Below are 13,394 nucleotides of genomic sequence, written 5' to 3'. Positions count from 1 at the left end.
TTAGCAGATAATTCCACTTTGCAGGAGGCCAAAATAATGGCATATTTTTGCATTTATATGTAGACTCTGTGGCTTTGTCACCAATCATTTGTCTGTGTTAGCCCCTCCAGTAGTAGGTTATCATCATTTTTTGGACTCACTGATTGAACCCAATATGCAAGAGTCAGCAAACATAGCAAGCCTGAACTGTCGAGAAATAGATTCCAAACAGTAAAGGGCCAAGTACAGATCAGATCCCTGGAATATGTCAGTGGTGACAGCTCTACTGCTACAGGTGGATTCACCAACTTTCACAGTATGTGTTCTGTTGTGCTAATTGGTTACCCATCTAGTGATGTAATGGTTATTCCTCAGATGGGAGAGTTTCTCAATGATACCTGCATGAGGATTTGTGTCAAAAACCTATGCCAGATCAAGATAGGCAGTATGCACTGTCTTACCTTCATTCAGGCCTTATCACACAGAATCAATGGGTTGTGGCAATACCACAGATCGCCTGTAGCATGACTTGGCAAATACACCTTCTTGACATGGCTGAATACACACTTCAAGCACACCCTCCATGCAGACTATGTTCCTGTAGAAGGGTGTACATCAACATGCATCTATCTGAGTTGGGGGACAGTGCCTGATGCACGTATGTATAGACACATCCTGACACTCCTCATATGTGAGGTAGACCAACATGACATCACAGACCTTTTTCTAAATGGACACTAGTAATATCCCGGCTGTGTGCAACAGACCTGTGTGAGTTGTTAATGCTACACCATGTCTGTTACATCTGTTAGATGTCCTCAAAGAGGTCATCAAGGGCATGCATGATGACAACACTATCATCCTTTTGAACTTGACCAGGCCAAGGCATTTGACACAAATCCACACTGAGGTATTCACTCAACACTGTCAGATGTGTTCATAATCACCTATACCACCAAGTGGGTATACCAGTGGATCACATATGTGGCATCTGCATATGTTGAAATGTCTGAAGTGGCCTATATCTCAGGTCCAGTGATTAGGACCAGACAGCAGGGCTGTCTGCTAGGCCCTTTCCTGTTCATTAAGTCACAGATGTCACAAATGATATACACATCCTGTGTCCAAGTAGCTGTCTGAAGGACTACAGATTGTGGGCGATCATTGACTCCAACTGTGACATTAGTATAATACAGACAGTATCAACACACGCCAGAGACTGCTGCCATAGCCATGACAACACATGAGATGAAACAAAAACATGGGGGGACTTTGTTACATCATGAAAACAAACACACAAACCAAGGATAATGTGGACATCACACCTTATAAGCAGATCAAGTGGTATGTGAACTGTGTCCTTTGGTAGATGGTATGTGGAACATTTAGCAGCATGTGGTCACAGTGCTGACTACTCCCTTGTATGTAACACAACTACTGAGTATGTCAAGGACATCCACATCAAAGGTCATAATACATCCACAGTTCATAGCCTTCATCACACCAGTAACTGAGTGCAATGCACCCTTCTTCATGTACCTCCCTACACATCTTCTAGTGATGTATAACTACAGTGCATCACCTTTTACACATCTTATTGGCCATGCCTAAGCATTCTTTTTGTTGCATAAACATTACTGACTGATGGTGCAGAACCCCCATCAAGGTGTTACACCAGATGCATGTGTGATACCTGTTCTGGTGATGTGCACAGTACATACATACATAGCTGTTTGACAACATTGATGACATGAGTTACATTCATGAGAGTGTGGATTGTGCTCTATATATATATATATATATATATATATATATATATATATATATATATATATATATATATATATATATATATATATATGCCATGCACACCAGTCAACTAGCCTGTATTGATGATAATGTCACATACAATTGTAGTAGTGTCCCTCCTAACATCTCCAACAGATCTTACAGTGTCAGAACAGTGCACATGATTACCCTCATAGATTGCTGACATGTCATAATAGTTGTACAAGTGTGTTTGTGCAGAACCATCTCTCATCACTCAGAATCACATATGTTGTGTCAGAGACATAGGATTACTGGTGGTATTATTCTGATACTGTCCATGATTGTGCATACTTTGTTCACTGTTGTCCATGAACCTGTAACTGTGTCCCACTTGTTGGGGACCTCTGCTAAGATTGCACTCATATTCGGGCAAATCAGTTTGCACAGCTTCACAATATGCACCCTGCCCCAATTGTATATAGTATCCCTGATAAATGTCCTCTGCATTGTTCATGTAAGGATGCTTATTCTACTTTGTTATGTTACCTTGTGTGACAGTCACATAAAACACATTTTCACTGTGCAGTCCGTACTCTACCATATTGATATGCGATTGGTGTTCCCACTACAACTGTCTTCCATTGACCTGCCCTCATCTGCTGTGTATTAGGATGATTCACCTGTCCTCTTTCCCTATGTTTATTCCTACAATTCATCTGTGTGTCCCTATTCAATGCACACACTTCCCCTGTTTATTTTACATGACAGTGCATGTACCCTTACAGATCATTTACACAACTTTTGTACAGAATGGAATGGGATTTTACAATACTATGCACTGTATACACTGTCCTGTACTGTGTTTGAACCATATACATAACTATATGTTAAGCCCTCATAACCACTGTGGCATTCCATGCAATCCCACTAACCAACTTTGCTGTGAGGTAACCAGGTTTGCAATCTGTGTTGCTTTACATGGTGTCCTGGCTGACAACACTGTTACTGGCCATAGAACCAAGCTTGTTTATGTTTGAATGCGGTGCACTGCATGAATATGTAAATTAGTGCTGCTGCACATAGCACATCACCACACAAACATGGAGTTTATTGAATCCCATGGGAAAGAGTTTTGCCTTTTTGACTCAGTCAAGAATTACACTTCAGATGTGCTAAGTATTTGTTCATTCCATAAACAGTGCTGGGAGACTGCCTGCCAAAATTTTCAGATCAGTCTCAAAGAACAACAAAAACACTTCATATATATCAATTTCATGCATGCAGAACTTTGATGTTACATTACTTTTAACATATCAACAATTTTTTTAAATATTTTTACTTCTCGTGATTCTCACTTACAGCTTCACTTAGACACTTCACAAATATGCATTTCAAAACATAGACCAACTGCTTTAAAATTTATTCTCCTTCAACTTGCAACATTCAATACCAGTCCACACTATCTCACAGAGTGCTTTGCAAAGACTCATCTCCCAGCCTGAGAAGGCCAGGTCATACTGCTGATTAATCTGGTTTCCACAGATACCTGGCACAATTCATTAACTTTCAGAAACTAGACTTTCGAGAATAACATAACATATAACATAACATAACATAATATAACATAACATAACATAACATAACATAACATAACATAACATAACATAATATAACATAACACCCCTTTACTCCTTCTGCATTTACTTTGCCTTCAATTATCTCAGTACACTATAATTTGCTAATGGAGAAAATGCATCTGTAAGGCACTTGAATATAAGGCTATTTCTTACATGAAAATATCTCCTACATAATTATGCATGTGTTTTTCAGCTTTCTTTTGACATAAACATATCATAAACATATTATTTGCTTAATTTCTGAATAACAAGTTAATATATTTTTAGTTAAGAATAAACATTAGACATAATATTTAAGACTGTTATTTTGCTTTTTCCTTCCCACCTCTCACTTTTTTATATTCTTACTCCATTAAATTTGTCTTTACATTTCCAAACTTCCTTCTCTTATTCTGCTTCTATTACTTCCTTTTTGGTCATATTGTATTTACTGTTCTCATCTTTCTATCCTCTCTTCCTGATTGACACCCCCATCAAACAACTGACAAAGGCAAAATGGCACATACCACATATCTTGACTTTGCCAAAGCTTTGACACAATTCCCCACTCGGGCATAGTAGAAAAGCTAAATAAACTGTGAATAAACTCCCTATGTCACCTGTTGTATTGCCAACTGGGTCACAAATAGGACACAGGAAATTGAAACAGGGGAAGTTACCTCCACAAAGATATCAGTCACCAGTGGAGTCCCCTATGGCTCTGTGCTGGGACACTCCTTGTTTGGCATCTACTAAAGTAAAAGCCAATACCAAAGTGCTGTGGCTGACTAAGTTTACAGATGACTGAAGGTAGGAGCAGTCACTGAATCCCCAACTGACATTTTCTCTCAAATAAATAACTGATGCCAAAATCATGGACTGAAACTAAAAGCCAAAAGATGCATTATTATATCCTTTGGAAGTCATCTACACCTGGGAATACCATACTGACATTACACCCCTAAGAGTTGAACCAGGTGTTCAGGATTTGGGTTTTTATATGGACAGTAACCTAACTTTCAACCAACATATGTCCATTATTGTAAGACGTCCTTCTGTGTTGCACAACTTATAAACAAAGGGATTGTGTGTAAATCTATGGATGTCATTGTCCCTTTTACACAGTCATCATTAGGTCAATCATTGCATATAATTCTCCATTTGGCATGTATCAGTCCAGACACATGCAACAACTGGCATACCCACAGAGATACCTTACTAAAACAATACAAGGCCTAAACAGCATGTCCCACATGAACCGACTCAAAGACCTGTCACTATACTCAGTATCCTGCAGACTGCTAAGAGGTGACCTGTGTCTGGCATACAAGGCCTCCTCCATCCCAATACTGATGTTTTTTCTGTTCATCAGCAAGTCCACTGGTATCAGAAATAGTTGATATAGGGATATAAACCTCTTCTGAAACATCAAGAGAATAGTTTGGAAGGACAGATATATCTTGCAGGGGATACTGCTGCTCTGGAACAGACTTCCCTTCCACATTAAACAAAGCTCATCCCTATCCACATTCAAGGTCAACCTGGGTCTATGGATGGGAAACAGAAAACATACTCCAGGACTGTGGCAGCTCCTAAACCATCTAAATGCTTTATCTCATGCATGGGACCCCGCTAATTATCTGTAGTATGATCTCAGTTATTCTCATTAGAGGTCATATATTATTACTGAAAATGGGAAGGATAACGACAATTTCTATCCAAACTGGACAGGTTAATTTGAGCAGAAAAAGGGAAACTGGCTAAGCTTAAAATGGGCCACAAAGGCGACTAGCCTAGTACTTACCTTTGAACCTATGAACCTATGTACTTGCTTGATTTTTCTTTATCCAACTCATTTCAGTCAATCATGATGTTTGTTCTGCCCATATATTATACTTTTGCCTGTCCAGAATTTTCATTTTTCTTATTCCCCTTTGGATGTGTCAGTTATCTAACACATGTATGTACATATTTTCACATCATTGATTTAGCATTTTTCTTCCCTTATTTGGGACTTCTCATTGTACCTCACCCAACTCCTCTCCATCCTCTACCTAAATGGCTTACAAATATATGTTCTTACCTACATTGTTGTGCATGTGCATATATTTTCCATGTCCTTCCTTCTTTTCCTCTATATTTTACTCTTTTATTGTGTTAGTGTTTCTTTAATTATATCTTAGTAATTATTTAGATATCACTCTGCTGCAATTATACTTACAGCCAGAAGAGTAGCAGGTTCAATTAGTGCCCTGGGCTGGTGCTATGAACCAGTGCCCAGTTCCTTCTACTGACACACCAACCAGGTGGCCATATGTATGACACATGCACCCTCACTCCAGCCCCAGCTCCTTAGGTCCCATTTTCGTGCCCTGCCCTCAAACCTCCTATAACTGCTTGCACAAAGCACTACAGCTCTCAGGTTTTAGTTTAAAAAAATTTTTTATTTACTTTTAAAGTGTAGCAAACTGTTTGCTGCAATGTAGAAAGCAGTTGCTACAGTTTAGACCACACACAGAACACCAGTGCAATACCAGCTTATAAAAGTCAGTATTGCATTAAAGAGTGATCAGACTGGCTGATTATGCCTCCCCCAACACTTTGCTCCTGGGGCTGTTTCCTCTCTTGCCCCACCCTAGCTGTGTTACTTATATCAGTATTTTACACACCCCTTTCAGGCAGCAGTTATCAAATCTGCCTTACATTCATCATATACTCTTCCATTACCTTCATGTATACATATATGCTTAAGTTATTAATAACACTTTAATATATTCAGTCAGGTTATATTATTGTCCAGCTGTCTATTCTTTCCTTCTGTTTTATTTTACAGTAACTAAATGTTCCTGTTGGCTTGACCTTCCCTTATATTTGTCCCTTCTTCTGTATTCAGGCTTCTTTTATTACTTTGACCTTCTTCCTCAATCTCTGTTGTTTTATAAATAGCAGTGACGGCTCGTGGCATCTGACTGCAGGACTGCAGCCACCCCCCCCCACAGCTGTGTAAAGAAAAAAGAACTTGAACTTTGCACAATAAAATATTTTTAAATTAAAAAAAACTGGCCGACTTGCTGGAACTCGAACTGTGTATGCTCGTTGCTCGGCGAATTCCGGGTTTTTTCTCTAAAGCTGGACTGTCTCAGACTGCTCTGAAGACAGTCCAGACTATAGAGAGTTCTGTATCAGTGTGTGTTGCCCAGAAGTCTGTGCGGTAACCGCACAGTAAAGTGGAAAGGGGGCGGACTGCCAAGTCAGCAGTCACATACGTGCATGGCAGGATGACTACTGATTGGTTCTAGCTCTCTTTCTGAAAAAGAGAGCAAGAAACAATCAGTATTAGCAGGCAGTGCAGGACAGGATGGGTACTTTTGTCTCTTGCAGTTGCTACCATAATGTACGTGGGTGCTAGTGTCATTGCAATTATAATCTATCTGACTTTCTTTGGGCACTTGCTACTATGTGAAGGAAAGATTTCTGGATTCCTGAGTCCTTAGCAGCCAGCTACTTAAAAAAAGCCTTTACTTTTTGTTGTTTGTGACAGTCGGAAAGTAACAGACAGTCTGAAACTCAATCACTCTCATCATCATTCATTTTTTTTATGTAAGTGTGCCTCTGCTCATCTTAGTGAAACTGAAGTCAATCAACATTTGATTTAGTACTGACACTGTTAAGTAAACTACTTAATGTTATCATATGAAGGAATATGAGCAGTTTGTATTATTTATAATAATAATTAATAAGCAATATGCATGAAAGAGTGTCTGAGCCTTTTGACGTCGTTTTGACATTTTAAAGCAATTTAGTTTAGTAGCAAGGAACCCTGGGATACCAGAAGCAAGCCTTTCAAAATAGGTTTATGTCCTGTTGTGAAGCAGTTTGTACAAGTAAAATCCATAAGTTAGTGTTTGCAGCATATCATCTGAACTGTCATTGAATTGCTTCAGGTTGTGCACTGTGTGTGTGTGTGTGTGTGTGTGTGTGTGTGTGTGTGTGTGTGTGTGTGTGTGTGTGTGTGTGTGTGTGTGTGTGTGTGTGTAAAATGCCCCAAGTGCTATTCTCTACCCACCACCATTTGTAAAAAAAAATTGCAGATTTTTCCCTCATACTTGTTCTGCTCCTCATAAAATCTGAGATTTCTAATTTTTTTGTGCCCTTGCAATATCAGTAGTGCATTGGTGCAGTAGTAGCATTGTTGTCTGACAGCTACAAGTTCTCTGGTTTGATTCTTGGCTTGGGTGCACTCTGTGTGGAGTTTGCATGTCCTTCCTATGTTTGTGTGGGTTTCCTCTGGTGTTCTCCCATCTTATAAAGACATGTGTCTGTCAGGAGTGTTTCTCCCTGGGCCTTTGCTGAAAATTAGCTTTTGTTCCATGGGTTTCCTCTGGTGTCCCCCCACCTTATAAAGACATGTGTCTGTCAGGAGTGTTTCTCCCTGGGCCTTTGCTGAAAATTGGCTTTTGTTCCAAGTCAGACTTTCCTGGTTAACAAATGTTAAATAAAAATGACAAGCATTTGAATTTCAAACTTCATATTCTTCAGAAAGTACATGGTAACACAAAAGTTTTATTCTAGCAATTTTCTAAGTTTATAAGACACCACCGTGGGTCAGCAAATATCCATCTTATAAACTTAGAAAATTATTCTAGCAATTGTCTAAGTTTATAAGATGGATATTTGCTGACCCGCGGTGGTGGTGCTGCAGTAGCGTTGTCGCCTCACAGTAAGACGCTGTCCAGTTCGATTCAGCTAGAGCATCTTCTGCGTGGAGACATGCGTGAATGGGCGTACCTTTGTTGAAGGTTGTGCATCAGGGCTGGTAACTCGGCACATAAAAATCAACTACCAATCATTAGCGGATCGGAGTTCTGCTGTGGTGACCCCCTAACCGGGAAAAGACAATATATATACGATGGATATTTGAAATTTGTCCCTATTTTTGGGACTGTATTCCCCCATTATTGTCTTCGTCCAGTTTTTTTGTGCTAAGGTTGAGAGCTATGGTAAGAACTGAATTCACTGAATATGTTTGTAGGCTGTATTCCCCCATTACTGGCTTTGTTCAGGTGTTTTGTGCTAAGAGGTTGATAGCTATGGTGAGAACTGAATTCACTAAATAGTAGCCATTTAAGTTTCAGTCTTTCTCTCTTTCGCAAAACAGCTGATTTGGCACAGTGTTATGTTGCACTGACTGTTTTGCACATGGTCCTGGGTCCAAGATTTGGCAGTGAAATGTATGGTGGCAACACAGCATTTTATTCTAGCAACTTTCCAACATTATACAAGCAATGTTTAAAATGTGTCCCTGGTTTTTGGGCTTTTGTCTCCCCCCCCCCCCCAATACATTTTGGCTTTTTCCAGATTTCTTGTGCTGTAAAGTTTAGAGATACAGCTGAGTGAGTAGATTTTACAAGGAGCTGAGAGCTGCAGGGGAGCAAAAGTTTAGTGCTGCTTATGCTAAACCTGCTTGCATTATTAATAGCACAACAGGTAATGTGCTTGCTTTTGATGCAGAAGACTGTGGGTTCTACTCCCACAGTAGATAGATGCATTGCTGATACTGTACTGTGTTGCAAAGGGGGTGGATGCTGTGCTGCTTTTTGGTGAAGATACCTAGTAACTATGAACCTGTTATCAGTTTGCCATCCATTCCCTATTGCAATATTAGAAGCTTATCATGTTTTAGTGTAAGATAGGCAATTTATTCCTCAAGGGCAACAGGCACTTTATTTGTAGATGAAACAATGAAATATAAAGTTGTTTGCTAGCAGCAACCTCTTCATTAGTTACAGATCTCTTTAATGTGGAATTATTTAGATGACTTTTACTTCTTCAGAGATTGTGCGTATGTACTGATACTGGTGGACTGTAGAAGTTTGAGTAGACTTTTATGATGGAAATGTTCTGAATTGGGTAGTTTTGTCATTACTGGTGCATGCATTTTGTTTCATTGTTTACTGGAAAAATGTCAAAACAATAAATTTAAAATGCCCTCTAAAACTGTACTGTATTGTGCAAGGAATATAATTTAATACAATCAGGAAGGTGTATGAAAGAGCATGTGTATGTTTTGTGTGCAAGGGGCCTGTGATTTGAAAACAGCCCAAATCCAAAGTTAATCTTTGTCTGCCACTGGCAAAATGTATTTTCTTTGAATGTGGGTTTCAATGTTGTTTCAATGAATGTGTTTCAAGGGCAGAGAAGTTCTAATGCTAAGTCTGTTTTCACTGTGAGACTGCATTGCTTTGTTTAGCAGATATATTTTAGTGTTTGCACTGTAAAATGCAAAATAAAACTTTCAAATGAAGTCCAAAGAAGTCACTAACTAATGACAGACATTGAGTTTCAGACTTCATAACCTTCAGAAAAATGCATGCTAAAGCAAAACCTTTTATTCTATCAACTGCATCAGTTTATACAAGAGCAATTTTTAGTACTGTTTATATGTTCCCCCAATATATTTGGCCTTGTCCATATTTCCTGCATTAACAGGTTGAGAGGTACATGCAAATAAATTGCTTTATAGAATTAGGCATATCCAAGCCTCTCAACTGTTCCCGATTTTGGCTCAAAATGTTGCTATTCCCTTAATAATCCCTCAGCAAAATGGCAATTCTGGAAGAAAACATGGAGGGTTGACAATTAATAAATAACTGTAATAATCAGTTATAGATTACTTTTATTTCATAAATGCATGTAGATTCTTTTATTTTGTCAGCTGTTCAAGTTAGCAGTACTAATATTAAAAAGTGTCCCTTCTCTGACAGGTTCCCAGCTGTATTGTGTGGCTATTTTATATTTTTGCATCATATTTGTGGTCCATTTTTCATAAAATTGTGTTTTTTGGCAAATTAGTGGCAAATCATTAACCCAGCCACTGGGGATGCACAAGCCAGTGCATTTCTTTGTGCCAGTCCCAAGCCCGGATATATGGGAAGGGTTGTGTCGGGAAGGGTTGTGTCATGAAGGGCATCTGGCGTAAAACCTCTGCCAAAAATTACTGATGCGGAGAACTTTTCATAATTACATACCGGATCGGTCGAGGCCCGGGTTAACAACGACCGCCACCAGTACTGTTAGCCAACAGGGTGCTGGCAGAAACTGGGCTACTGTTGGCCAAAGAAGAAGAGGAGGGGGAAGGCATGCTCGAAGGCAGGAAGAGAGGAGGAAGGTTAGGAGTGTAGTACTGAGGGTAGGAACTTTGAATGTTGGCAGTATGACTGGTATAGGGAGAGAGCTAGCTGATATGATGGAGAGAGGAAGGTTGATATATTGTGCGTGCAAGAGACCAGATGGAAGGGAAGTAAGGCCAAGTGTATAGAAGGCGGGTTCAAATAGTTCTGTCATGGTGTGGATGGCAGAAGAAATGGGGTAGGGGTTATCCTAACGGAACAGTATGCCAAGAGTGTTTTGGAGGTGAAGAGAGTGTCTGATAGAGTGATGTTTATGAAGCTTGAAATTGATGGTGTAATGATGAATGTTGTTAGTGCATATGCTCCACAAGTTGGGTGTGCGATGGATGAGAAAGAAAAATTTTGGAGTGAGTTGGATGAAGTGGTGGTGAGTGTACCCAAGGGTGAGAGACTAGTGATTGGAGCGGACTTCGATGGGTTTGTTGGTGAAGTGAACAGAGGGAATGAGGAAGTGATGGGTAGGTATGGTGTTAAGGAGAGAAATGCAGAAGGTCAGATGATTGTGGATTTTGCAAAAAGGATGGACATGGCTGTGGTGAATACATATTTTAAGAAGAGGGAGGAGCATAGGGTGACGTACAAGAGTGGAGGAAGATGCACACAGGTGGATTATATCCTATGTAGGAGGGCCAGTCTGAAGGAGATTGGAGACTGTAAAGTGGTGACTGGGGAAAGTGTAGTTAAGCAGCTTAGAATGGTGGTCTGCAGGATGATGTTGGTGATCAAGAAGCGGAGGAGGAGTGTGAAAGCAGTGCCAAGGATTAAATGGTGGAAGTTAAAAAAGGGTGATTGTGAGGTGGAGTTCATGGAAGAGTTAAGACAGGCACTGGGAGGCAATGAAGAGTTACCAAATAGCTGGGTACCTACAGCAGAGCTAGTAAGGGAGACTGCTAGGAAGGTGCTTGGTGTGACATCTGGACAGAGGAAGGAGGACAAGGAGACATGGTGGTGGAATGAGGAAGTACAGGAGAGTATACAGAGGAAGAGGCTGGTGAAGAAGAAGTGGGATTGTCAAAGTGATGAAGAAAGTAGACATGAGTATAAGGAGATGAGACACATGGCAAAGAGAGAGGTGGCGAAGGCTAAGGATAAGGCATAAAGAGAGCTGTATGAGAGATTGGACACTAAAGAAGGAGAAAAGGACCTGTACCAATTGGCTAGACAGAGGGACAGAGCTGGGAAAGATGTGCAGCAGGTAAGGGTGATAAAGGACAGTGAGGGAAACGTACTCACAAGTGAGGAGAGTGTGTTGAGTAGATGGAAAGAGTACTTTGAAGGGCTGATGAATGAAGAGAATGAGAGAGAGAGAAGGTTGGATGATGTGGGGATAGTGAATCAGGAAGTGAAGCAGATTAACAAGGAGGAAGTAAGGACAGCTATGAAGAGGATGAAGAATGGAAAGGCTGTTGGCCCAGATGACATACCAATGGAAGCATGGAGTGCTTAGGAGAAATGGCAGTGGAATTTTTAACAACATTGTTTAATGAAATTTTGGAAAGTCAGAGGATGCCTGAGGAGTGGAGAAAAAGTGTTTTGGTACCTATATTTAAGAATAAGGGTGATGTGCAGAGCTGCAGTAACTACAGAGGGATAAAACTGATCAGTCACAGCTTGAAGTTATGGGAAAGAGTAGTGGAAGCTAGATTAAGAAGGGAGGTGATGATTAGTGATCAGCAGTATGGTTTCATGCCAGGAAAGAGCACTACAGATGCAATATTTGCTCTGAGAGTATTGTTGGAGAAATACAGAGAAGGTCAGAAGGAGTTGCACTGTGTCTTTGTGGACTTAGAGAAAGCATATGACAGGGTGCCTAGAGAGGAGTTGTGGTATTGTATGAGGAAGTCGGGAGTGGCAGAGAAGTATGTAAGAGTGGTACAGGATATGTACAAGGGTAGTGTGACACTGGTGAGGACTGTGGTGGGAGTGACAGATACGTTTAAGGTGGAGGTGGGATTACATCAAGGATCAGCTCTGAGCCCTTTCTTATTTGCAGTGGTGATGGACAGGTTGACAGATGAGATTAGACAGGAGGCTCCGTGGACTATGATGTTTACAGATGACATCGTGGTATGTAGTGAGAATAGGGACCAGGTTGAGGAGACCCTGGAGAGGTGGAGATATGCTTTAGAGAGGAGAGGAATGAAGGTCAGCAGGGTTAAAACAGAATATATGTGTGTAAATGAGAGGGAGGGTAGAGGAATGGTGAGGATGCAGGGAGTAGAGTTGGTAAAGGTGGATGAGTTTAAGTACTTGGGATCAACAGTTCAGAGTAATGGTGAGTGTGGAAGAGAGGTGAAGAAGAGAGTACAGGCAGGGTGGAATGGGTGGAGAAGAGTGTCAGGAGTGATTTGTGACAGACGGGTACCAATAAGAGTGAAAGGGAAGGTCTACAAGTGGGTAGTGAGACCAGCTATGTTATATGGGTTGGAGACGGTAGCATTGTCGAAAAGGCAGGAGTCAGAGCTGGATGTGGCAGAATTAAAGATGTTAAGATTTGCACTAGGTGTGACTAGGATGGACAGGATTAGGAAGCAGTATATTAGAGGGTCAGCTCAGGTTGGACAGTTTGGAGACAAAGCAAGAGAGGCGAGATTGCATTGGTTTGGACATGTGCTGAGGAGGGATGCTTTGTATATTGGGAAAAGGATGCTAGGGATGGAGCTGCCAGGTAAAAGGAAAAGAGGAAGGCTCAAGATGAGGTTTATGGATGTGGTGAGAGAGGACATGCAGGCGGTTGGTGTGAAAGAGCATGATGCAGAGGACAGGAAGAAATGGAAACAGATGATCCACTGTGGTGACCCCTAACGGGAACAGCCGAAAGAAGATGATGATGAGTGGC

Source organism: Protopterus annectens, chromosome 10.part0, assembly GCF_019279795.1.
Source record: "Protopterus annectens isolate FY-2018-M chromosome 10.part0, PAN1.0, whole genome shotgun sequence".
NCBI classification, from domain to species: domain Eukaryota; kingdom Metazoa; phylum Chordata; order Ceratodontiformes; family Protopteridae; genus Protopterus; species Protopterus annectens.
This window is presented reverse-complemented; position numbering follows the sequence as displayed.